This window comes from Oryctolagus cuniculus, chromosome 1 (assembly GCF_051225735.1).
Source record: "Oryctolagus cuniculus isolate XC-2025 breed Fujian yellow rabbit chromosome 1, ASM5122573v1, whole genome shotgun sequence".
Classification (NCBI taxonomy): domain Eukaryota; kingdom Metazoa; phylum Chordata; class Mammalia; order Lagomorpha; family Leporidae; genus Oryctolagus; species Oryctolagus cuniculus.
Window position 1 is genome coordinate 204,941,084 of NC_142867.1, and position 26,113 is coordinate 204,967,196.

At 38.5% G+C, this 26,113-nt stretch overlaps 2 pseudogenes across 1 annotated transcript; one reads left to right on the forward strand and one right to left on the reverse strand.

The window, feature by feature from the left end:
* Positions 1–5,913: 5,913 nt before the first annotated feature.
* On the forward strand, positions 5,914–7,328 carry LOC100342760 (E3 ubiquitin-protein ligase RNF14 pseudogene; annotated as a pseudogene).
* A 6,246-nt stretch (positions 7,329–13,574) lies between these two features.
* LOC100340199 (small ribosomal subunit protein uS2 pseudogene) lies at positions 13,575–14,562 on the reverse strand (annotated as a pseudogene). Its single transcript, XR_016213819.1, has one exon. The product of XR_016213819.1 is annotated as a small ribosomal subunit protein uS2 pseudogene (transcript).
* Positions 14,563–26,113: the final 11,551 nt, after the last annotated feature.

Here is a 26,113-nt window from a genome sequence, read left to right on the forward strand (position 1 = left end):
CAATTCATTGCATGCTTCCAAGGGAGGCAAAATTAGAGAAATACATTAAGCTTTGGAACAATGAGACTATCCAGTGCTCTTTTGAATTATGACCATAAATACAAGGGGATCTCATGCTCAAGGCTAAAGATCAAGGTCATAATCTAGTACAGCAGGGCTTCTGGTGAATGGGCTGGGTAGGAGACAGCAGTTGGTGCTTCTAAATCTCAAGACAAACACCAGGAACAGAGCTACTTGAGTGAGCTGGGGGTCCAAGAGAAATGGGACACACTTACCTTACAGTCTCTGTTGAGAGAAGAATTGACACAGCAAGATTAGAGATAGAATTGAACAAAGGAATTTCTTGGATTTCAGGCCTGTTTTCATATTCCTCACCTTGCTAGGCTGCTAAAATACCACATTTGTAAACTACAGTAGCACTTGCCATTATAGTGACTCCCCTTGATTTCAGGAGAGCTGTGAGAACTGGGTCCACACATTTCAGGCTTTCTACTGCCTGTTTTTGTAAATGTAGTCTTATTGGAACAGCTACATTCCCATTTGTTGATATAGTGCCTCTGGGTGTCTTTGTATCTGAAAGATGAAACAGGATAACTACAGCAGAAACTGTATGACCCACAGAACAAAAAATTATATACTTATTTTCTGGCCCATTACAAAAAATAGTTTACCAAATTTTGTGCCAGACATAAAATGTTTACAGAAGCATACTTGTTGCTGTGGATTCATTCTGAGAGGAAGAACACGGTGGGGGAAAGAGGCGCAGAGTCACCACACAGACCGTGGGAGTTGGGTGAAAGCAGGCCAGAGGCGAGCAACCCGCAGACTCGTTTATTTCAGTTGGTACAGCAGCTTAAATAGCCAAGGCAGCCAATCCGGTCAAGGGGCCGTTATGCCCTAACCAATCACAGCCTGTTGCCAGGCAGGCTCTGTTGCCAGGTGGTTTCCCAGGGGGGTTTCTCGGGGTTTCCGAAGCCACTCCTGAGTAACTGACGCTGGCTTGCCAGTGGCCATCTTGGCATGACCTTCTCATTCCACCACATTTCCACATTTAATCTTTATGCCAAGTATGTTGAGTGGCTGTCTAGTCTCTGGTCAACAAGACAGTGGTGGACTCCATTAGCAATGTCTCTTATAGGCACAAGCTAGGATTGGTGATGCCTGTGCCAAGTATTTACTACTCTACTGTAGGCTTTCACTTTACCACACTCCTGGTAGCACACCTAGAAACTCAGAGATGATTTAGGACTATCCTTAATACAGGTGGAACAGGTGACTTCTAATGTGACTCAAATGCAACAGCTTGCTAAATAATTAATATAATCAGTAAAAACAATGGCTCAACTTCATACACTTTCCTATATGCTTTACAAATGCGACCCTATTTGTACATATCTGAAAGATAGATATTTCTATTTTGTGGCTAAGAAAATTAAAACAAAAGGAAATTGAGGGCCGGCGCCGTGGCTCACTAGGTTAATCCTCTGCCTCGTGGCGCCGGCACACCGGGTTCTAGTCCCGGTTGGGGCGCCGGATTCTGTCCTGGTTGCCCCTCTTCCAGGCCAGCTCTCTGCTGTGGCCCGGGAATGCAGTAGAGGATGGCCCAGGTGCTTGGGCCCTGCACCCCATGGGAGACCAGGAGAAGCACCTGGCTCCTGCCTTCGGATCAGCGCAGTTCGCCGGCCGCAGTGCACTGGCTGCGGCGGCCATTGGAGGGTGAACCAATGGCAAAGGAAGACCTTTCTCTCTCTCTCTCTCTCACTGTCCACTCTGCCTGTAAAAAAAAAATGGAAATTGAGCTACTTTAAATCCTAAATATGTTTCCAAAGACAATAATTTCATGTATTTCTTGGGTTGAATTAAATTGGAAAGAAATCATAATGCCATAATCGCCTTTCCTTCTGCATAAAATTCAACAAGTAGAAATTAAAGCCGTACTTCTAAGGGTAATGTTCCCTGGAGACTTAAACTATTGGGCACTCATACTTTAATATGTTATATATCAAAATGACAATTTTACCTTTTACAAAACATGAAAATTTCAATATTGTATAAATGCAACAGGAAGTTGTTTACTGGCTGTATTTTTTTTTTTTGTTCGTTTGTGTTAGGAAAGAAAATTAGAGAAGCAGCTGTGAAACATGAGTTGTTCATGGGGAATTGATATTTAGTGACCTTACATTTGCAAGAGAGAATATGGAAACCACAGTTAGGGCCCAATTGTTGGATAGGGGATAAATTGTATCTTGCTAGAGTTTTAGTCTAAGTTGCTTTGATTGGTCTCTGGAGGTAATTTTTGTGAAGGGATATTTATTAAAAGAAGATAGATGATTTTTTTTCCTGTAGAATTTTAGGGAAGAAATAATTGTTTATCTTTAACAGGATCTGCGTCTAACTGGAAATTCTCTCTCCATGTCCCACCCTGACCCCTGCCACCCTCCTTCTGTTTCTCTGCATTCATGGTAGAAAAAAAACTGCCTCAGTCAGGGGCAGCACTATCTTGCATACTTTCTCACAGTCCTGGTACGGGGAATTAGATGCCAGAAGTCAAGACCGTAATTCTCAAACAGGATTAAAGATGAGAAGGACTAACAGCTTACCTAGAGCACAGTTTAAAACCTAACTAGTTCTATATCCCCCTGAAGTGGAGACAATTTCCACAAAACCTGGGGAAGTAATAAAATTACAAACTACCCTCAAACTCATGTTTTGAAAGAGGGTCCAGTTTTTTGGGGTTGGTAAAGGGATGAAGATGAGTATAGCAAGAGTAGGCTTTGCACAGTGTGCCATATCAAGTACTGCTGGCCCCTTCCTGATAAGGAGGTAGAAATTTCATGCATCACCCATCCCTGGAGATACTTAGCATATAGCTTCTTAAGGTTGATTGTGCCAGATCAAAACTGCTTCAGGAATCAAGAATTCCAATTATTTTCTCTCTGCTTCACCTAATTCTGATATTGAAGGACAGTAATCATAGTCATATTACTAGCAGCCAATAAGTGAGATCTCCCAGGAAGGAGAACAGCAAAGGAAGACAGAGGTGGCAGTGTGGGGGTGGGGTGGAGACAGGAGAGAGAGAGAGAGAGAAGAAACACACCAGTGACTTTTTTGTCTCCTCTACTTCTTTCAGTCTTTTGCACAGCCTTCCCCTGGCATCTACTAATTCACCCAGTGATCAGCTTCAAGATCATAATTTATTTTCCTTTTCATCTCCTTCTACATTCAAACTTTGGGGTGAAATGTTGAAATCTGACAAGGATAAATACAAACAATATAGAGATCTTTAAGGTCTCAGGGAAGATAAATCATAAGTGAACACAGAATTTGTTTCAAATCGGCTTGTTAATGGCAAGATACTGGTTCACAGATGCATACACACACACACACCCCCCAACACAAATAGATTACAGCTGTCATAATATGCTAAAATATCAAACTCTGTATAGGAAAAGGCAGCTGCTTTAGCTTTAGTGATGATGTGTTTGGAAGGACCAAAATGTCTTATTGTTGGGGACCACTTCTATAAAGCCCAAGAAGACTGTTCCAAGTCCCCTGCAGACATTATTGAGTTCTCAGTAAACGTCCTTAGAATCAGTACTTGTTTGATCTTCATGTGAGATTACTTTATATTCAGGAAATATTTTAAGAATAAATATTTTACTTGAAAAAAGAATGTATTGATTAATATGTAATAAATACTCATTAATCAGGGATATTTTAGTAAATACAATAATTAAGAAGGCCTAGGAAAGCATTTGATGAGCACATGGCTGGTGAATCCTAATAATTTATTATAGAATAAGGAATCATTAATTAAGAACCAAGAAAAAAGATTACTTAATTAGTGACTAATATTGAGTAATTTGCTTATAATTTCTGAGGCTCAAGCTAAGATTTGTATCTTCAGATTCACAAATCAATGTTGATAAACGTTTCACATGCTAGAAAGACAAATTACCAATAAATATATTAAAGATTTTTCCCCTCAGGTTATCAAGGCATAAGACAGTTAGATTTAAAGCATACAAACAAATATGAGGCTGGATTTGCTTTTTAAAATAATAAAGTTTGTCTAATGTATTGCTGCAAAAGGCTCAGTGGAATATGCACTGTCAAACACGAGTAAAATTTATGTGTAAAGATACTTAGATATTAAATATATAATAACTTTAATTTCTAAGAATTTATCCTAAAGATATAGAAATATATGCAAATATCAAGAAGGCTTATTAAAGCATTATAACAGTGAGGAATTGAAGACACTATATTTTTAACAATGAATAAATTATTATACATATGATGTTGATACTTTACCTTCATAAAAAGTCATATTCTTAAAAGAATTCAAAGATGTAAGGAAATGATTATTGAAAACAAGTCGGAAAACAACACTCATGCACATACACACTATACATTTTTTCACTTAATTATATATACATTTATTACAAATAAATAAAGTCCTGGCTGGAAATGTGATATTGATAGAAGTTAATTCTAGGTGGTAAACTTATGGATGATATCATTTTCTCTTATATACGGTATTCAACATTCTGTTTTTTTGTTTCTTATATTCCAATAACAAATATAAAGAGTAGAGAACATAGAATTTCCATTTTGTGTCTTACAGCTTTCACATAAGAAGTACAGTGAAGGAAATTAGCAGGATGGTGATTTGTAGGAGGCAATGTAGACGATCAGAAAGCTAACACTAAAGAGGTAATTTTTTTTAAAATCCAAATTATATTATTTATTAAAAGGTGCTTTGCAGATCTGATAAACATTTTTTTGCTCACTTAAGGCATTTTTTAAAGTTTTGTTTAAGGTATACAAATTCCATGTATTTCATAAATGCAGATTTAAGAACATAATGCTACTTCCCACCCTCCCCTCCTTTTCCCCATGCTCCCACCCTTCTTCACCCTCTCTCTCCTACTCCCACTCTTAATTTTTACAAAGATCCATTTTCAATTTACTTTATACTCATAAGATGAACACTATACTAAGCAAAGAGTTCAACAAATAGTATGAAGAAAAAAGAAACATAGTTCCTCAACAGAAGAGACAAGGGCTGTAAACAATCATCAAATCTCAAATTGTCCATTTCACTCCAATACATTACATTTTAGGTACTGTATTAGTTATGCTAGATCAGGGAAAACAGAGAGAGGTAACTTTTAAGCTAAGATTTACAGGATGGGAAGCCAAGAGTATATACTGTTGTTGTTTTGTGGTAGCCATTTACCATAACGCTTGAATTGACATCAGTGCAAGAAGAGGAGAAATAGATATGGTATGATACTTGATAGGAGGTGACAAAATCACTGTTACTTGTAGATATATCTATATATGCGTAGATATATGAAGAAATGATCTAATTATTGAGTTAATTACTATAATTCAGCAAAAAAAATTTTGAAAACCAGTGACTTTCCTACATACCAGTAGTAACTAGAAGATGAATGGGGAAAAAACTTCCCCTTATCTATTGTAACAAAAATTAGATAATATTTAGTAAGAAAGTTTGCAGGAGATGTTTACATAAAGAAAACTTCAAACCTTTTCTTCCTTGTACAAAGTAATATTTGAATTAGTGAGGAAAATACCAGTTTCAAGGTTGGAAAACAAAGCGTCTTTAAATGTATCAGTTCTTCCCTAATTTATGGATTTATAGCAGGTCTAATACCATTGTTTATAACTTAAAAAATATTTTAAAATCTAAATTAAAAATATGTTGAATTTGTTAAAAATCTATGCTGTGATCATTATTATTAAAGTATATTATCTAATTGCACAGATTAAAATAGGGTGGGGTTTGTATAAGAAATGTTTAACCCCGGTAGAGCCCTCCTGCCGCTGGAGCGATATCCACAGTGCTCAGCTGAAGGCTCTGAGGACAGAAGAGGTGAAAATTAAATGTCAGAATATTGAGAGGCTCAGGAGGATGAACTGTTGGCCCTGGAGAGCATTTATGACAGAAGATGAATTGATAAAAGCCAAGTCTGTCCAAAGCAGAGAAACCAGGATTATTCGGATTTGCCACAAAATTTCAAGATATTTGTGAGCAGCACTTCAGTGAGTGTCTCCAGAATGGTGGCTCTCAATCCACCGTTGACTTTCTGCCTCACTTGTGCTGAACTTCGAGCTGCTACCAGATTATCCATCCTCCTCCCCACCTTCATTTACACTTAGTGGCAAGTGGCTGCCACCAGCTCAGCTGTCTGCTCTGTGCAGGCACGCAGACAACCTGTGGAAGGAACACCTAGGCAGGTGGTCCTGTTTGCCCGGATGCAGTTTCTTAAGGAAGAGACCCTCACATACCAGAATACTGTCTCTCCTTTTGAACTCAAGGTGGGATCTCAGAAAAAAAGCGCTCAGGCTTCTTCCAACAAAGAGCTGGAGTTTGGAGGAGCTGCTGGATCCGACGTAGACCAAGAGGAAGTCGTAGATGAGGGAGCTGTACAAGATGTGGAATCATTGTCAAGTCTGATCCAGGAAACCTTGGACTTTGATCAAGCTCAGTAGATAAAATGTTTTAACAGTAAATTGTTCCTTTGCAATATCTGTTTTTGTGAGAAGCTGGGTGGTGAATGCATGTACTTCTTGGAGTGCAGGCATGTGTACTACAAAGCTTGCCTGAAGGCCTACTTTGAAATCCAGATCAAAGATGGCCAAGTTCAGTGCCTCAACTGTCCAGAACCAAAGTGCCCTTCAGTGGCTACTCCTGGTCAGGTCAAGGAGCTGGTAGAAGCAGAATCATTTGCTTGCTTCAACTGCCTTGTCATGCAGTCCACCTTGGACCTGATGGCAGGCGTGGTGTACTGCCCCTGCCCATGCTGCCAGCTGCTAGCTGCCTGTGATGCAGGAGCTGGGCTGCACCATGGGCATCTGCTCCGGGTGCAATTTTGCCTTCTGTATCTTGTGCAAATTGACCTACCACGGGGTCTCTGCTCCATGTAAGGTGACTACAGAGAAACTGATAGACTTATGGAATGAGTCCCTGCAAGCAGATGAGACCAATAAAAGATTTTTGGAACAGAGATATGATACGAGGGTTATTCAGAGGTCACTGGAAGAGATGGAGAGTAAGGAGTGGCTGGAAAAGAACTCAGAGAGCTGCCCCTGTTGTGGGGCCCCATACAGAAATTCGACGGCAGTAACAGATGATGTGTACTGGCTGTATGCAATATTTCTGTGGGATTTGCATGGGTTTTCTCTCTGGAGCAAACCCTTAGCAACACTTCCCTGATCCCGATTCCCTGTGTTTCAATCAATTGTTCCATACCATGGATGTAAATGGAGATATTTGGGAAGATGAGATTGAAGACTAGTTAACTCTGCTCAAGCTGTGGAGGTGGAATGATTTGCCCTGCCCTTTCATAACAGAGTAATCTTGCAGGATGCTTCGGCTGCCATTCATTCACTTTTCCCGTGTAGAAGATAAGGAAGAGTAAGATTTATATTTTCATTTGGGACTACTGACTAAAGCATGTTCAAACATTTTTCAGCATAATGTAAATATATACCATTCTAAGCCAAAGCTTTAGAAAATGGAAACTAAATGAAGAATATTAAATAGTCAATGTACCCAAAGCTCTAAATAGTTTAAAATTGAACATGTACTTTCTTCTCCAAGCCTGAGGTGAGAAGGATCAGTAGTTAAACTTACAGGCCCCTTGTGTCTGAGAAGCACCCCCATTTCTTCTGGAGCCCCCCAGTCCCTCCTCTTACAGCTGGGCTGGGCAGAAGCCACATTAAAATTGTGCCTGGAGCCTGTCCATTTAGTCCATATTTTCCCCTTCCCCAGCCTCAGCCTCTGCTAAGTGAGTTCTCTTTGGAGGGAGTCCTTTACTCAATGACTGATTGGATGGCCCGGTGCCATTTTGACTTTCTGCTTTTGAGAACAGAAGTTTATAATAATTTAGGAAAATATTTTTAATACCATAAGCACTGTAGGTCACTTGATATTTATTATTAGTGGTCTGTCTGTCTGTTTGTCTATCTATCTATCTTCTACTAGTTTGGATCCAAGTTGAGAATTTAAAGAGGCAAGCTCAGGAAAACTTGAGCCCTCTTCCATTTCCTGGGCAGTAGAGGCTGGATTCAAAACTTATCCTTGCTACCCTTCTGCTCCACGTTTTCTCCCCATATTTTAGGACAATTTTAATACTGATTCCAAAATCACATGTTTTTATTTCCTCTGCAGAGATGGGAGAAGCCCTAAAATGCTCCCAAGCAGAACAAGCTGGATGTCTTTAAATTATCTGTTTTGTGAACATGTCCACAGCACTTTAGTTCAGTCTTAAGGTCCTGAGTTCTTCAAGTTCTTCTCTGGTGAGCTATGGGCAGTAGTCTCCCTGCCCTGTTTTATAGCAGCAGTGTGATGGCTGATAATTTTTGCTTGATACCTAGATTTCCATTTCTGAGTTTTGCTGGCTTTTTGGATAACTCTCTTTCCTTATATTTTGTGGAATGGCTTGATAGCAAAATCACATTTTTCTAGAAAGAACAGAATTCAGCTAGAGCTTGTGAGCATGTTCTTTTTAACTACCTTGTCACTGAAAACCAAAGAATAACTTTTAACTGTTTTAGATGTGTGTGTATGTCCAAAAAGTCAGCAAGTACTGTGTTTCTGGACTGTCAATGAGGATGCTTAATCTTAAAAATAAAAATAATTTAGGGACTGGCGCTGTGGCATAGTGGGTAAAGCCCCCACATGCAGTGCCGACACCCCATATGTGTGCCAGTTCGAGTCCTGGCTATTCCACTTCTGATCCAGCTCTCTGCTGTGGCCTAGGAAATCAGTAGAAGATGATACAAGTCCTTGGGCCCCTGTACCTGCATGGGAGACCTGGAAGAAGCTCCTGGCTTCTGCCTTTAGATTAATGCAGCTAGTTGTGGCCATCTGGGGAGTGAATCAGAGGGTGGAAGATCTCTCTCTCTATCTCTGTGCCTCTGCCTCTGTAACTTTGCCTTTCAAACAAATAAATAAAATCTAAAAAAATAAGAATTAAAGATCAAAAGAAAAGCAAAGCTTAGCTCATTAAAAGAATGGTTGTCCTGAGATTTTATTACATATAAAAATTACATCATAAATATTAAAGATGATGAAGAGCAAATAGTTCAAGAAAGGATATTTAAAACTATTTGATTTTAGCTTTATACTATGTAGATTATTTAAGTATTTAAAAATAAATTGTATTGATAAATATTGAGCAGATATTAGGAGAGGAAACTACATAGTAAGCCCCAAAAGAGTAGAAAATTTTAACTGTGTAAGAGTTATGAGCCTAAAATAAACAAAACAAAATCAAAAGATCTTTGACAAATTGGGGAAAGATTTTTAGGAAACAATACAAATATATTTTTGAGATACTCATCTGTGAAGCCCAACAAAAAGAGTGAGATAATTACAAACAAAAGAGCAAATGAGTAGAGGATATTAACAGATATTTGAACATATATTCAATGCCCAGAAAAAAACTTATTAATAATTCAGGAATATATATTAAAATAATAGCATATCGTTTCCACCTATCAATTGATTAATAAACACCTTAAAATATTTAAATTTAGTGGTAGAGCTAGCTTTAAAATATTCTGACATCCTGATTCAGAAATGAAAATTAATATGACCTGATGGTGAGTTAGCTTGGTCATGGGAATAAAGATTTTTTAAAAATTCATCTTTCAGTTAATAATTATACTTTTCATAGATGTTAATTACAGTCTTATGGATAACTGGAAAATTTTGTAAAATGTAAGACAATAGAGGATTGATTAAATACCATATTTGTATGGTTATTTTTTTCCACATAAATTAGATGAGTTTTTGAAGAGTAGTAATTACATGGATAATGTTCATAAAATTTTAACTAGAGAGAACCAAATCATTGCAGAAAACCGAATAGACAAGGTGACCCATAATTATATAAGAAATATATATTACATGATTCTAAAATATATTTTATGTAGTTATATGTGTGATATATGCATAAAAATTTAAAGATATTGAATAAAACAACAAATTATTTTTGGTCAATACAATTATGAATATTTTTCATTTTATAGTCTTCTGTAATTTCAAGTTATTTTAGGGTTACTATTTATTCATTAACATCAGTTAGAGTACTATGTATTCATTAACAACATTAAAAATAAGAATGGATAACAAAGATTCTGCAAAATAATTTTATTTGAGTTGCGAATGAATATTTCATATGTACATTATGAAGTATAAGAGAAAACTTCAGGATTAAAAGTTTGCACTACACATTTATAAGCATTAATGCTGGAAAAAACTGAGTTAAGACATACAAAATCTTTTTCTAACTAAAGATAACTGATTTACATTTTTGACAGCACAAGATTGCACTCCATTTTTTAATAGCATATTATGAATGAGTTCACATCTAAAAGAATAATTCACTAACTATTAATTTCTCAATTGCCTTACAAGAAATCAATTAAGAGTGCCTTCAATGTTGGTACTGTTGGTTCAGCAATAGCCTTTGAAGGAATACCCTCCCTCTTTTCTGTGTATGCAAACTATTAAAATCTTGCACCTAGGACAGAGCTATTTTCTTCTGAAAGACATACAGTTCTATCTTCCCCTACAATTGGCTGTTCTGCTGCTTTAACCATGAACTATATTCTCAGGATTGTCTTTTCTCATTGTTATACGTGCATGTTTCCAATTCTCCTATAGGAAAAAAACAAACAAATCCCCTAACATACCATGTTGCTTCCCATGAAATTCCTTTAATACAATTGAAAATAAAAATCTGAAATTGATTTATTATGCTTCTAGCTCCATGTTTATTATATTATTATTATTATTATTATTATTATTATTATTTTAACTCAATGTATTGCTCTGAGTATTCTACAAATTGCTTGACTACTCAAAAAATGACTGAAGTTACCTGAAACTGAGAAATGTGTTAATAGATGATGGCTGTTAAATTAGTAAGCTGTAAGAGGACACATTTATCTGTCTGAAAAAATTCTTTTAAAGTTTAACCTAGCTTCATCCTTCATAGGCTACTCTGTTCACCTTGCAACATTTGTCTTGAAATAGAAAATAAGTATTATAGATTTCCTTTTTATTTTTTGAAAGATGTATTTAATTATATGAAAGTCAAAGTTACAGAGGGAGCAAGAGATACAGAGAGAGAGAGAGAGGTCTTCCATCCACTGGTTTACCCCCCAAGTGGCTACACAGCAAGGCAGGGTTGAGCCAGACCAAAGCCAGGAGCTTCTTCCTGGTCTCCCACCTGGGTGACAGGGGCTCAAACACTTGGGGCATCCTAAACTGCTTTTCCCAGGCCATTAGCAGAGAGCTGGATCAGAAGTGAAGCAGCCAGGATTTGGACTGGCACCTGTATGGGATAATGGCTTCACTGGTGGCAGCTTTATCGGCTAGGCCAAAATGCTGGCCTCTGGATTTCATTTTTGTAAAAAAATTATTTATTTATTTGATGGAGATGAGCAGGAAGGGAAAGGTTGAGAGAAAGAGTCCAGTCACTCTTTTTTTTTTTTTTTTATTTGACAGGCAGATTTATAGACAGTGAGAGAGAGAGAGAGAGAGAGACAGAGAGGAAGGTCTTCTTTTCATTGGTTCATCCCCCAAATGGCTGCCAAGGCCCGCACTGCACCGATCCGAAGCCAGGAACCAGGTGCTTCTTCCTGGTCTCCCATGTGGGTGCAGGGGCCCAAGCACTTGGGCCATCCTCTACTGCTTTCCCAGGCCACAGCAGAGAGCTGAACTGGAAGAAGAGCAGCCGGGACTAGCACCAGCACCCATATGGGATGCCAGTACCGCAGGCGGAGGATTAACCAAGTGAGCCACACGCCTACCCCATCCATTCACTCTTAAATTTATGGTTCACTTATAAAGGTCTCCAATGGTTAGCGGGAGACTGAAGCTGGGAGCCAGGAATTCATGCAGGTCTCCCACATGGGTGGCAGGATCTCATTAACTTGAGCCATCCCCACTGCCACCCAGGGTCTGCATTAGCAGGAAGCTGGAGTCAGGAGCTGGAGCTGGAAATTTTACCCCAGTATTTTGACATGGGACACAAGCATCTTAACTGCTAGGCTAAACGCCCACCCTGGATATTTTCTATGTCAATTCTAGAATGAATGATTGATTAGAGATTAACTGGGGTATGGCAAAGAGACATTCTCAGTTTCCATTCTGAGTTTTTAAAAAATATAACATAAAGGGGGCTTAAGATTTTACAAACATCTTTTATATTTGGATCAACTTATTCTTTTAATAAGCAAGTGATGGACATGTCATTACCATTATTTCCATTTCATGGAAGAAAGAGAATTTCAAAGCTAAGTGCTTTGGTCAAGGTCACAAAGTAGGAGGGAGTGGGGGAAGCTTTCAGATCTAGGTCTTGTGACTCTTCCCACAGTCCAACATTGTGTACAGATTAGATACCAAATATCCAAATGGAGTTGCAGAAGGTCCAGTGTGGATAGTTTATTGCTTTTTTTTTGTAGGAATTAATATGTCTTATACAACCAGAAATCTTGACTATACCAAATCCCTGGATACCAAATCACAAATCGGTAATTGTTAAGAAAGTCAAGCTTAATGCATGCCAAGTACCTACATCGATACCAGTTGGTATATTTTGTGCTTCTTTTAGATAACCATGTCATCTCTTTGAATTTGGAAAGACTGAATAGAAGTTTTTAGAAATCTAACCTGTTACCTTTTCATATTTTCTTTTTTAAAACTTTTTATTAAGCATTTATTTATTTGAAAGAGAGAGAGTACTGCCATCCATTAGTTCACTCCCCAAATGCCAGCAATGGCTGGAGCTGGCTGGGGCTGGAGCTGGGAGCCAATAACTCAGTGAGGTCTCCCACATGGATGGCAGGAATCCAATAACTTGAGTCATCACTGGTGCCTCCCAAGGTCTGCATCAACAGAAAGCTGGAATCAGGAGCTGAGACTGGGAGTGAAATCCAGACACTGTAACATGAGAAATGGGTATCCTAACAGGTATCTTAACTGCTAGACCAAATGCCCACCCCCTCAAAAGAATATTTAAAAAAAAAAATGGAAGCAAAGGAATGACCCAGTCCCTGGGTAACTGCAGGATTCGATTCTTCTGAGCTGTTTCTGGTAGTGGATTCTGAGCTTTAAAATCATGGTGCCCAAATAAATTCTCCAAAGAGATATGTAATTGTATAAAATAACTTTCAAGAAAATACAAAAAAAAAAAAACAAAAACAAGATTAATGAGGAATTTAATAAAAGAATATGAGAAATTTCTCCTAAGGCAACCAGAGCTGGACTGAACCTGGAGTCAGACTTCATCTTTTAAAACAGAGCCAAGTTAGGAAGTTAGTAAGGAACTTTGCACTTTCTCCATCTATTGCTTGAACCAGAAAACCATCAAGTGTGCCAGTGAATCAGAAAGCTTACCAGTTGTCCCTAATTATCAGTGCTTCTCCATGAAATGCTGAAACACTACCCCATTTTTGTATATTCATTTTTTTTCTGTAGAAACTGATGTTTATTTTCTGTCAACCTCATTTCCATGTTTGCGTGAGAGCCCCTGACAAGCAGCCTAAGACCACTCAGTGGTTGTTCCCACCCACTCGGTGGCCTGAGCAGTGGGCGCTGCAGACCAGTCTTCAGTGGCGGGCTGAGCACTCCAGTCCTCAGTGGGGAACTACTGAATAGGCACAGAGGGCACCTGCACGCCTTCGGACCAGTCAGCAACCTCAGGCTGAGTAGCAGTGAACTCGGGCGCTGGGGCCGTCCATTCACCCTGAAACTCCTCCTTGGTCACAGCTTTTTCAGCGGCGGCCTGCTCTTCTTTTTCAATCTCTTCAGGATCTCTGTAGAAGTAGAGATCAGGCATGACCTCCCAGGGGTGTTCACGGGAGATGGTACCACGCATGCGCAGAACCTCCCGAGCCAGCATCCACCACATCAGACCCACTGAATGGGCTCCCTTGTTGTTGCACGGGATGGCAATGTCCATGAAGCGCAGAGGCGAGTCTGTGTTGCACAGAGCAATGGTAGGCAGGTTCACATAAGATGCCTCCATGAGAGGCTGGTGGTCAGCCCGAGGATCAGTAACCACCAGAAGCCGTGGTTCCCGGAAGGCTGCCTGGATCTGGTTAGTGAAGGTTCCAGGTGTGAATCGGCCAGCAATGGGAGTAGCTCCAGTGGCAGCAGCAAACTTCAGCACAGCTCTCTGGCCAGTGTTCCTGGAGGATATCACACTGACATCAGCAGGGTTTTCAATGGCCACAATAGCACGAGCCGCCAACAGCAGCTTCTCCCAGGTCCTCTTCAGATTGATGATGTAGATGCCATCACTCTTCCTTTTGTAGATGTACTGTTCCATCTGGAAGTCAAGGTTGGTGCCACCTAGGTGGGTTCCTGCTGCAAGGAACTTGAGGACGTCCTCCTCCTTCATTTGCAGGACATCAAGGGCTCCGGACATTGTGACAGCTTCCCCTTAAGTTACGCCGGGAATCAAAAACAACGCCGTATGGACCCCTCGCCGGGTAGCGCGGAAAAAAAAGCGTATATTCATTTTAAAGAGAAAGTTTTTTTAAAAAAAGATTTGGTTTATTATTTATTTGAAAAACAGAGTTAGAGAGAAAGAGAGACAGAGAGAGAGAGAGAGAGATTGATCTTCTCTGTGCTTGTTCTCCCCAAGCGGTCGCAACATCCTGAGCTGGGCTGATCCGAAGCCAGGAGCTTCTTCTTGGTCTCCCATATAGTACAGGGATCTAAGAACTTGGGCCATCCTCTGCTGCTTTCCCAGGTGCTTTAGCAGAGAGCTGAATTGGAATTGAAACAGCCAGGACTCAAACTTGTGCCCATGCAGGTGCTACAGACAGTGGCTTAACCCAATGGGCCATAACAATGACCTCTGTATATTTATTTTTTAAAAAAGCAATTAAAATAATGAATGAAAAAAGTAAGAACTGCCATTGTAGTAAACAAAAGGGATTTTGAAAGAGCCTTTTCTGTTAAGAAACCGAGTTCCTTTCTGGAGAATTGAAGGGAGAATCTACTTTCTTGGCATTATCCAAATTCAAGAGGCTGCTTAGACTTTCTTGTCTTGTGGTTCCTTCTTATCTTCAAAGCCAGCAGTGGCCAATCAAATCTTTCTCAGATGACTTCATGCTGGTCTCTGCTTCCATAGTCACCTCCCTTTCACTGGTTCTGACTCTTCTGCTTCCTTCCTCCGTTGGAAACATCCTTATAGTCAGAGTCTCTAGGAGTTGGGATTTGGGCATCCTTGGGGAGGCATTGTTCTACCTACCACACAAGGAGCAGGAACTGCAGCAGAAGTCATCCAATCTCTGCTCATCCTCACTTCTCACCCCTATGCAGGGGCAGGTGCCTATTACCTGGCTGCATGTCTAAACCTAGCATGATGGCCAATACCTACTCAACAGTCTGAGGTTGTAATGAAAAACAGATTCAAGGCAAATAATTCTAGGCAAATAAAAAATTCTAATGAAAAACAGGGTTTTTGCAAATACAAATTTACTGGAACACACAGTCCTGTCCATTTGTTTACAAATTATCCATGTCTACCTTCCTGTTCCAACAACAGAGTTGAGTAGTTGCAACAGTAGTTGCAACAGGGACTGTGTAGCCCTCAGGTCTAAAATATTTATCATCTGGCCTTTTATAGAAAACAAGTGTGTTTAGCTCTGCTGTAGAGTATTGCCCTCTTTCTAATTTATCCTTACCCCTAGTTTGTAACCTTTCACAGTGTCTACTGACAGCCAAGTATACGGTCCTGAACCATTTCCCCTTGTGTGTGCTCTGAACATCATTTTTCATACTGCCATCATTGGTAGCCTTCCATAAGGTATGATCATTTTATCAACTTGCACTTAGTCTTACACTTACAGAACCAGTAACTATGTTGAAGAGAAAAGTAGTATGAAATGCTAGGTTAGCTTCATTCTAAAATCTTGTTCAAGTAGCTCTGTTCTAGTAGCTCTCCAATGCATCTGAACACATAGCTTTTGCATTTTTCTCTAGCTTTTGTAGCTGTATTCAGTATGAGGACTGATCCAAGCAATCTGGTCCACCAGTACCAGAAGAGTATTTTTAGTTCTGCTATTACATTTTTGTTGCCTTCAAGTCTGTGTTATAATTATCCACATTCCTTTCTATCTTGTTCTGTCATCTTTTGTGTTTAGCTTATTATTTCGTTACAGATTTTGTTCTCTCTTAGGCACTATGCTTTTTTTACTTTCTAATGATGTAAGTAGGTCTTATGAAATATACTTCTGCATCCTACAGATAATTTTCTCAGATGAACTTATCCCTGACTCTTCTGAGTAACATTTCTATCCCCTTGTTCTGCACTGATTTATGGGAGCCCTCATTTATGCAGTTTCGTTTCCATTCTCTTTATCTATCTATTAACTCAGAAAAATCAATCCAGACTTGGTAATAAATTGGTTGCGGTTAGTTCCACTTCTCAGATAAACAACAAAAATATTTATCATATTTGTCAACTAGAGGGCAAATAGATGCACAATGTCCATTGTCAGTCCACTTTTCTAACAATTTATTTCATCTTCTATGTATCTTTGCTCCTTTCATAGGAATTTTCCCCACTGTTCATTGTTTCTGATTCTTAACAGAAAAAGCTCCTTAAAAATTACTTTTGTTTATTGCAATGACAGTTCTTACATCTGTCATTCATTTTATATATATATATATATTTTTTTTTCTTTTTAAAAAAATGAATAGGACACTACTACATTCCGAAGTCTGAAATGAGGTTGACAAGTCAGGTGAAAGGAGCCAAGTGGGTTGGAAGAAGGAGAAACCTGGAGTTAGAGAATTAGGCTGGGAGCAACAATTTTTACTTCCCTTATAGCTGAATAATGTAGACTAACAAGTATTGGTTTTCTAAATTCTAAGGATTAAGATCAGGAACAATTACTCAACTATGCATAATCCTTCTTGCTTTATTTTTTTTTTAAATAAGCAAGTCTACAATAACTCAGTTACTTATTTATCTAACCCTAGTTATTTCCATCTTGCTGTTTGTCTGAAGAGATTGTGACCCACCACATTCACAAACGGATACTGCTTCTTATGAAAGCAGAAGGCTACCTGCATGACCAAAAGCTAAATAAATGCCTTTATCTAAAAATTCAGAAAATGGCACTAGTGGTGGTATTTTACCTTGGCAAAAACAAGACAATAGCAGAAAGGGCAAGAGGAAGAAACATGAAGCTTACCCCATAAGAGTCCTTCAGTTTAAAAAAATAGAGTATTCAAATAGAGATGCATGCTCTCTAGCTTTTAACAAAGACGTCAATAGTAGATTGTATGCTCCAAAGTAAGTGGCTGTACAGAACTAGTTAACCAGCTCACACATGTTCAGGCTATAAGAGTGTAAGTTTGTTGGAGACTGGACAATATTTTGTGAGAATTTCTTTGTGTGGAACTCTGCTTCCTAACAAACCCAGAAAGGGACAGATTCTTTGCTGAAATTGGTGGAGAGTGTGGACTGATACCTGACCCACACCAGAGAATAACAGTGTGTAGCGGGAAGAGAGACTCTGAAGCTGTTTGTGAAAACAGAGTACAGGCTGAATACAGAAAGCCACGCATTTTCTCCAATAGTGGGCTGAAGGTTTGGAGACCCTGAAGAACAAGCATGGAATCTGTGTCCATCCTAAAAGCATTGGCCTGGGATTGCTTACAAAGGAGTTCTTCCCAAAAGGGTGTCTTCCAGAGTATAAGAGGGATTCAACAAGTAGAAACTAAGTGGGTACCACCATTGGCTGCAGAAACCAAGGAGATGTTGGTGGTGGCCCGGTGAAGGAGCACCTGCCAGGTCAGGGGAACTGTGCTATTGAGGATCCTGAAGGAAGTCTCCAACGGATCTAAGAAGCACCACAATGGGCTGGCGCCGCAGCTCAATAGGCTAATCCTCTGCCTGTGGCACCGGCACCCCGAGTTCTAGTCCTGGTCGGGGCGTAGGATTCTGTCCTGGTTGCCCCTCTTCCAGGCCAGCTCTCTGCTGAGGCCCGGGAGTGCAGTGGAGGATGGCCCAAGTGCTTGGGCTCTGCACCTGCATTGGAGACCAGGAGAAGCACCTGGCTCCTGGCTTTGGATCAGCGCGGTGCGCCGGCCAGCACGTGGCCACAGCGGCCATTTGGGGGTGAACCAATGGCAAAGGAAGACCTTTCTCTCTGTCTCTCTCTCTCTCTCACTGTCCACTCTGTCAAAAAATTCTAAAAAATAAAAAAACCTTAAAAAAAAAGCACCACAAGAACTAGGATGAAGTCTAATTGACCACCAAGAGCAGAGACAGTCAGGTGAGAGCTTTCTTCCTTACCTCACCTTCGTGACCTCTCCCTGTTCTGAACCTCGAGGTCATAAAAGGGAGTAGTGGCTGCCCCCTCAGCTGATCAGAGAGCCCCCAGAAGGACTCACAGACAGCACTCTGGAGTTCTTACTGTGAAATCTTCAGGCCAGACACTATGGCTACTGAGCTGAGGGAGGAGAGAGGGAGAGAGAGTTGGGGGACAAGAGGTGGAACTGGGGCTGCAATTATGTATCTGAAAGTCACAGGATGCAGAGGAATGCGTGGGACTGTGCGAGATTTCCCAGGAAATGCCCAGCCTGCCCCCTAAAAGAAGAATAGGGAGAAAGAATTTGTGGGAAGCATCACTAATTAAATGAAGAAAAGTAGAGGATGAATTTTTTTTTTTAATTCTAAGAACAGCTTCGCATAAACTCTTCCTTTTGGTTAAATGCCCTCATTTATAAGGCCTCTGCTGGACACCGCGGTTTCTGTCTGTGATCACGTAAGAGGTCATGAGTAAAAGGCCGTTCAGTAATTACATCCACAAGTTTGATGTTACCAGTCTGTAGAAGAAATGAATATGGCCATTTAGCCATAAATGTAAAGGAGAACAGGACTACTATGGAATGCACTTTGGGTTATTTATTCACCTTTTGTGTCACACTCTCATTTGCTCTTATACAGGACTAGTAATTCTGCCAGGAGTATCTCTTAATATGTGAGTAAATTTAATATCTGCAGTAGCAATGACTGCGATTTACTGATCTACACTTTTCCAAGCCCTGTCTAGGCCTCTTTTGTACAATACTGCTAATCTCCCTTGAAACAAAGGAAAGAACATGTACTGACCAAGGACACAAATTAGGTCATGCCAGAGAATTCTTATTTCCCATGCATAGCATCAGTGAGTGGTCTGTTCCAGCCTATTAATTATTTAAATAGTTATTATCTATGTTTGTCCTTGCTTGAAATGAAAACTGCTGACTTCAGCTTATCTGCATCGCATCTTGTAGCATTACAGAGAGTGCCTACAAAACCTTTTCTAGCAGAGACGAAGGAAGAGGATGACTGTTACTGTGAGCTGGGAACCAGGTCAGTCATTTTAACACAATTATGCCATCTAATTATGACCACAAAGCTGTCTCTTACCTTCACTTTGTAAACAAAAAGACCAAGGTCACTAAGTTAATGAGTGACAGGGCTCTGGCTATAATTCTAGGGTCTCATTCCAGAACCTAGATTGTAAAATATAGGTGATATATTCAATGCATGATACCATTTAGAAAGTGTTTTATAAATCATATCTTACTTTATTTCTCCTTATGAAAGCAGGTGAGATTTGAATGTTAAAAGGCTGATTTAGGTCCTGGCGCTGTGGCATAACTGGTAAAGTCGCCACCTGCAGCGCCAGCATCCCATGTGGGTGCCAGTCCGAAGCCCTGCTGCTCCACTTATGATCTAGCTCTCTGCTGTGGCCTGGGAGAACAGTGGCAGATGGCCGAAGTCCTTGGGCCCCTGTACCGACACAGGAGACCCAGAAGAAGCTCCTGGCTCCTTGCTTTGGAACGGCCCAGCTCTGGCCTTTGTGGCCATTTGGGGAGAGAACCAGCAGATGGAAGACCTTTCTGTCTGTAACTCTGACTCTCAACTAAATAATAAAATCTTTAAAAAAAAAGTGCTGATTTTAGAGCATTTGTAGAGCTGAACAAAAGAGCTATTTTAAGTAATCCAGTGAGCCAATGGACTTTATACCAAAGAAAAGTGAAGTATAATCTGGAATTTCATTATTTTCAATAATAATTGCCTTGTTTTGCTAGGTTGAAAAAATACTCCCTTGTAATTAATTTGCTTCTTCATCCTTGAAACTTGTGAATATTTACTTATTATGGGGAAAAAAAAAGAAAACAAAATCATTACCCTAGGTGGCCAAGATATGATTAAGTTAAAGATCTCCAGAGGCAGAGATTATCCTGGGTTTGTTAGGTAGCCCTAAATATAATAACACTGCATTCTTACAGAGGAGAGGCAAAGAAGGTGTGAGACAGGCTGCAGAGGGGAGGACACACAGATGTACCCAAAACCAATTCCAGAATGAAACAAAAGAGATAATGGAGAAGATCAATCAATAAAAGAAGACAAAAGAGCATTTTGTATAGCTGAACAAAAACAAATTTTTAAATAGAAAGATATCTTTAAGAAAAAAGTAGGATAAATAAAAGAACATCACCAAGTAGGACAAAGGTAATTTAAAGAAAGTCTTAAAATTTCCAGAGAGTGAAATATATTTCCTACAAAGGTATATATACAAATACATGCACACAAAGACATATACAACACACACACACACAGACACACACAGATTTATATCAAACTTTTCTAGATTTAAGAAGACAATGAATAAATGTCTAAAAAATTCTTAGAGGAAAATGATTTTGGACCAAGAATTTCACATTAGCGAAATTTGCATGTAAGCAGAAGAGTTAAACTCTTTACACACACATTTAAAATACAAAAACGCACAGAACCTCCTTACAACCATTATGGAAGACAGTATGGAGATTCTTCAGAAATCTGAAAATTGATCTATCATATGACCCAGTCCTTCCACTCCTGGATATTTACCCAAAGAAAATGAAATCATCATATGAAACACTTATCTGAACCCCCATGTTTATGGCAGCTCAACTCAAATAGCTAACATATGGAATCAACCCAAACATCCATCAACTGATAACTGGATAAAGAAATTGTGATCTATATGCATGATGCAATTCTACTCAGCCATAAAAAAGAATGAAATTCTGTCTTTTGCAATAAAATGTATGCAACTGAAGACCATTATGCTTAGGTAAATCAGACAATCTCCAAAAGACAAAATATCATATGTTTTCTCTGATTTGTAGTAACTAATATATAGAGTACAAGATAGAGTAATGTATATGAGGGAAGTCAACATTTTGAGATTTGATCATTGTTTATAGCTCTTGTCTATACTCCTGAGGAAGAGTAGTTTTTTCTACTTACTGCTTGTTTAATTCTTTATTTAGTGGTGGATTAAGCTTGTAATTATAAAGTAAATTAATCTGGAAAACATCATGCTGAGTGAATTAAGGCAGTCCCAAAGGGACAAATATCATATGTTCTCCCTGATCGGTGACAACTAACCACCACAGAAAAGGAAACCTGTTGAAGTGAAAGGGACACTGTGAGAAACAGTGACTTGATCAGCTCTTGTCCTGACTGTTGATGTAAAATTTAATACTTTATCCCTTTTAGTATTTTTTTGTTCTAGTTAATACTAATGGTTGAACTCTGTAATTAACACACAATTATTCTTAGGTGTTTAAATTTAACTGAAAAGTGATCCCTGTTAAATATAAGAATGGGAATAAGAGAGGGAGGAGATGTATGGTGGAATTATAAATGTGCCAGGGGATTCTAATACAATCCCATCAAGGTGGCATGTACCAATGCCATCTCACTAGTCCAAGTGATCAATTTCAGTTTACAATTGATCATGCTGATAGGTCTAAGAGTCAAAGGGATCACACAAACAAGACTAGTGTATGCTAATATTAACTGATAGAATCAAAAAGGGAGAGAATGGTCCAACATGGGAAGCGGGATACACAGCAGACTCATAGAATGGCAGATGTCCTAAATAGCACTCTGGCCTCAGAGTCAGTCCTTAAGGCATTCAGATCTGGCTGAAGAGCCCGTGACCCATGAGAGTATTTCAGGCATGGAAAGCCAAGACACTCTGGCAAAAAAAAAAAAAACAACAACAAACAAAAAACGAAACAAAACCTAATGACCTAAATGAAAGATCTCTGCGAGTGAGATCCCAGAGGAAAGAACGGGCCATCAAAGAAGGAGGTACCTTTCTCTGAAGGGAGGAGAGAACTTCCACTTTGACTATGACCTTGTCAGAATAAGATCGAAGTCAGCGAACTCAAAAGGCTTCCATAGCCTTGGCAACTCATGACTAGAGCCTAGGGAGATTATTGACGCCATAAACAAGACTGTCAAATTATTAAGTCAACAACAGGAGTCACTGTGCACTTACTCCTCATGTGGGATCTCTGTCCTTAATGTGTTGTCCAGTGTGAAGTAATGCTATAACTAGTACTCAAACAGTATTTTATACTTTATGTTCTGTGTGGGTGCAAACTGATGAAATCTTTACTTAATATATACTAAATCGATCTTCTGTATATAAAGAGAATTGAAAATGAATCTTGATGTGAATGGAATGGGAGAGGGAGTGGGAAAGGGAAGGGTTGCGGGTGGGAGGGAAGTTATGGCGGGGGAGGGGAAGCCATTGTAATCCATAAGCTGTACTTAGGAAATTTATATTTACTAAATAAAAGTCTGAAAAAAAAAAAAAGAAAAAGACTAACCCATTAAAAAAAAGAAATTGAAGAAATCAAATGACAAAAAAAATGTATGCCATTTTAAAATTTTTTTAAAAAATGAAGAAAGGATGTGTAGGACAGGAAGTATCATAATGCTTTTAAAACTGTGTGTGTGTATGTATATATATATATATATATATGTATATATGTGTGTGTGTGTGTAATATAGGGGTTGGCACTGTGGTACAGTGGGTTAAAGCCCTGGCCTGAAGTGCCAGCATCCCATATGGGCACCAGTTCTAGTCCCAGCTGCTCCTCTTCAGACCTAGCTCTCTGCTATGGGCTGGGAAAGCAGTAGAAGATGGCCAAAGTCCTTGGATCCCTGCACCCACTTGGGAGACCTGGAAGAAGCTCCTGGCTTTGGATTGGCACAGCTCCGGCCGTTGGGGCCAATTAGGGAGTGAACCAGTGGATGTAAGACTTCTCTCTTGGCCTCTCCTCTCTCTGTGTAACTCTTTCAAATAAATAAATAAATATTTTTTAAAAAACTGTATATATGAAATATATGAAATCTGTTCCTTTTTTATAAATAATTTTTTAAAATAATAAATCATGATATCAGTAAAACAAAACAAGTCAAAAAGGACACATGGGAATAGAAATAGTGGTATATAATAAAATAAGATAAAATTATATTATTATGACTATGTAATTGCTGATGAACAGTGAAAAAAAAGCTTCATTATGAAACTAACCAATTAAATGGCAGTATATTGAGACAAACAAGTAAAAATATGATGATGTGATTATTTTATTCAAGGAGAGGTTTTTGTACTAAATAACGCTACATGCTGACATTAAAAAGTTGAAACCTATCAAACTTGAAAGATAGTCATCAAAGTACATATGAATAACAAATCATTAGGGGGAAGAAAATTAAACAAAAAATGCTAGTCGTTAATTTCTATAAGAAAATCAAGGGGAAAACCTTCATCAAACACAGATAGGAAACCAAATACTAAAATAAGTTTCAATGTATCAATCAGAATACATGTCAATGGATCCATATTGAAATTCAGAAATCCATATTGAAATTCAGAAAGGCATACTGAGGCAAAAACAGTCCAATTACAGACTGTTTAGAAAATATTATCAAAAAGCAGAAAAATTATTCAATACATAATTTCTTGATATCTAAACTTTTTTCGATCAGCAAGAAATGAAAAGTCATTGAGGCTTGTATTATCTAGATACAAAACCAGATCAAAAATATGAGAGAATTGTGTACAAATTTTATTATGAAATGATGTGAAAGCTCTCCTAATATATTAACAGATAGATATAATAATGTTTAAGAAAATATAAATTCTTACTGAGGGTTTAGTCATAGAAATGAAATAATTGTCAAGTATTAAGTAATTTCTATTAATGCAATCACTCCATTAACAAATTTTAAAAGGAGAAGACATGGCATCCCAAAAGATTCCAAAAAAAAGTGTATAACTAAATGCCCACTCTTTATAAAATTTGTAGTAAACTAGATGGAAGAAAACTTCTTAAGAGGGTCTCTATAGGGGCCCAGTGCTGTGGCGCAGCGGGTTAAAGCCCTGGCCTGAAGTGCTGGCATCCCATATGGGCACCCATTCTAGTCCCAGCTGCTCCTCTTTCTATCCAGCTCTCTGCTATACCTGGGAAAGCAGTAGAGGATGGCCCAAGTCCTTGGGCCCTTGCACCCTCGTGGGAGACCCAGAAGAAGCTCCGTTGCGGCCATTTGGGGAGTGAACCATCAGATGGAAGACCTCTCTCTCTCTACCTCTCTCTGTAACTGTCTTTCAACTAAATAAAATAAACCTTTTTTAAAAAAAGAAGGTCTCTATAAGAAAATAACACAATGCAAAAATCACATTGTACCATAGAGTTTGGAAGCATTGACAATGAAATCTTTCAAATATATAGAAGTAAACCCAATGAGGAATATATTAAACTGATATTTATTTGAAGAAACTGCAAGTCTTTCCTGAAAGTCAAAAAAGGAAGACCTGAATAAATAGAAAGTTACCCTTTTACTGAGTGGAGAGAGTGAATAATTTAAGAATGACAGTTAACTGACTTTAATGGAATAGTGCAATACATACAGGATTTTAAGATGAAAATTTGTGATGATGATTCTAAAACTAATGCATCTTTAATTTTGTCATGAAAGAAAATGCAGAAGGATAATGAAAAATTTTAATATAGAAGGAAAAAATTAGATTTGATTGCATAAAGTTTTAAATACTTGATCATAAAGTATTATAAAAATTGAAAGCAAGTGGCAGTTTGGCATACTTTAAGATGCTAATACAAATATTAAGTAACTGATACAAATAGACTGAAAAAGACAAAGACATAAATAATAAAAGGAGTAGAGGCCATAAATAGCAATTAATAGAAAAAGAAAAATCATCAATAACAGGAAAAGATGCTTGTGGTTCTCAGGGAAATGAGCAGATTGTGAGGGTACTGTGAATCAAGGCATTTACATGCAAGTTTTTCCCAGGAATGTAAGCTGGTGACGTGTTTTAGGGAGAAATTTGTAACCATCAAAGCCTCAATTGCCCATACTCTTATATATAGCAATATTTACTCATGTGCAGAGAAAGGCATGCACAAAGGTATTTGTTACAACATTGTAAAAATATGAAAAAAAATTGAAGGCAATCTGAATGTTCATCAATACAGCAGTGGGTAAATAAAAGATGGTACATTCATAATACAGTATTTTGTATAGGAATTAAAAATGAAGCCGATCCGTGTGAATGACACAGGGAAATAAGACATACTGAGTGAACTTAAGGTCCGTTTAATACCATTTATTAAAAATAGACATGTTTTATGTTTATATATATAAATATACAGAAAATGGTATATAAGGATGTAAAATAATCTTTTAACAGTTGTCACCTTTGGAGAATGGGATTTAATGGGAGAGGGGAGGGAAAGGAAGTGGGGACCATTTACTTTTCATGCAAACATATCTGTATATCCTGAATTCTTCATATTAAATGTTATTTTATAATAAAAACTAATAGTCATATATAGAATCTATTAAACACACACACATTTCCTAAAGCTTTTTCATTCAGGATAGACACTTTTCAAAAGGTGCTAATCCTCCTCTGAGTTCAACTAGAAAATCTGGATAAAATATGTTACCAAATCTATTGAAGAATATCAGAGTGTCAACGTGTTGTTGAGAATTTACTGGGCTATGGTCCAGGAAAGAATGGATGTAAGAATGAGCTTTTCATCTTGAAGAATTTGCAGAGGGTAGTGCTGAGAAATCACAGACCCGAATGGTGTCATGGACATCTCATGAGACTAAGGAACGTGGACTTGGATTCCAGAGATCACCAAAAGGGGCTCTGGTCAACTTGACTTTGC